Below are 1,717 nucleotides of genomic sequence, written 5' to 3'. Positions count from 1 at the left end.
GAGTAGGGTCGGTCGGATGTGGAAACCACTTAGACCATTTGCGAGCAGTGCTCGAGTGTATGCGCACAAATAAATTGTATGCTAATGCATTAAAATCTATTTTTGGCGCAGAATTTTTTATTCTTAGGGTGCTTTATTGGGAGCGAGGCCTTAGAGTGGATCCCGCTAAGGTAAAAGTCATAGTATATTGGCCGGCTCCAAAATGGCGAGACTCAACCACTTGCACAAACCCAAAAGGATTTGTGCAAGTGGTTGAGTCTCGCCATCATTTACACAAATATAGCGAAAATTAGCTGACATGGCTAGGCATTAAAAGGATACGGATTGGTGCTGGATTAGCATAGAGCATAGCGTCATCTAATTGATTTATTTTTAATTTCCATCGGCCTTGCGCTTGGGCCCGCGCTTGCGTATGAGCATTCAATCATACATCGTCATGGGCAATATTAGCCTAAAAAGTGTGCGCAAGTTGCAGTTGATCAACTGCCGAACGAAAGGACACATCAGTCCGTTCAAAACGAGCTGGTGACAGCTCGCCGAATGCTTTCATTTGAGCACATGGATTCCGTCTAAAAAAGCGGAATTCATGGATCTAAGCTCGTCGAGGAAGCAGACGATATTTCTTCAAAGGATCTTCTGTTAAAGAGAATGGGTCTCGTCGTACTGCAAGACGAGACCCGGTACGTCCATGATCAGTTGGGAACGAGGTTCCCAACTATTATGCGAGTGTGGATATCCTCACCAACGAACGAGGTGACTCGTTCAGTCCTCCCACCGCACGGTGATTTGAGATGCGTTCAACTGGAAAAATCTTTTCACCACTTGAATCCTATAATGGTTGTGAGGGAGGAGGAAAATTATTTCGCTTCGTTCGCCGAACACGCGTCAATATCGTGACTTGAATTACACCTTCCATCTTTTAAGGGAGCAGATTGATCACAAACGATTCCGTCGGCTCGAGTTAGCGGTATGACCAAATGGAAAATTGTGCGCAAGTTGCGACTGATCAACTGGCAAACGAACGGACGTATCAGTCCCTTCAAAACGAGCTGGTGACAGCTCGTCAAAAGATCTCTTTTTTGGAGGGTGCAACGAGTGGATCGTCAGGTTCAAGAGAACCAGACTCTGTCCCGAAACTATCAATTTTTGTCTCGGGACCATCGGCCTTTGGCAGACGCCTTAAACTGTTCCGGGTAATTCAAAACCAGAAGAATCCTAATACTGATGGTACGAGCGGAGATGCCCGACATAAAATGTAGGATGCGTACGCATCCTTCAAAGCAGCTCGGTCGTTTACGCACTGCATTGGCGATGTAGTACAAAAAAAGGCCGATATACATGGCTAATAACTTTTTACTGCCCACATCCGTCTCTTACATGTTTTGGTAGATTCACCTTCGGAAATAAGACTAAACCATTAACATTAAATGAAATAATATCTGCTTCTCCTTTTGTCAGGGTTTCGTTTCTGTCGATCCTCTGCATTATCGAAGGAATCATGTACGAAACGGACCACTGCTTCTCTTGCTACCAGGAATTTTCCTGCTGACTCGGTTTTGTTTTGTCTTCAGTGCAACAGGTGCGAACTGCGGAAATGTCTTTTTCTAATTAGTAAGTGCATTTATTGTTGTGCATACTGAGTCTTTTAGCATCATTATTAAAGTCAGTAATATCATTATCGTTCAATGTTGATCAAATTTACAGTGGTATCCTTCGC

This window comes from Bremia lactucae, linkage group LG10 (genome assembly GCF_004359215.1).
Source record: "Bremia lactucae strain SF5 linkage group LG10, whole genome shotgun sequence".
NCBI lineage: Eukaryota > Oomycota > Peronosporomycetes > Peronosporales > Peronosporaceae > Bremia > Bremia lactucae.
Note: the sequence above shows the minus strand (reverse complement) of the source record.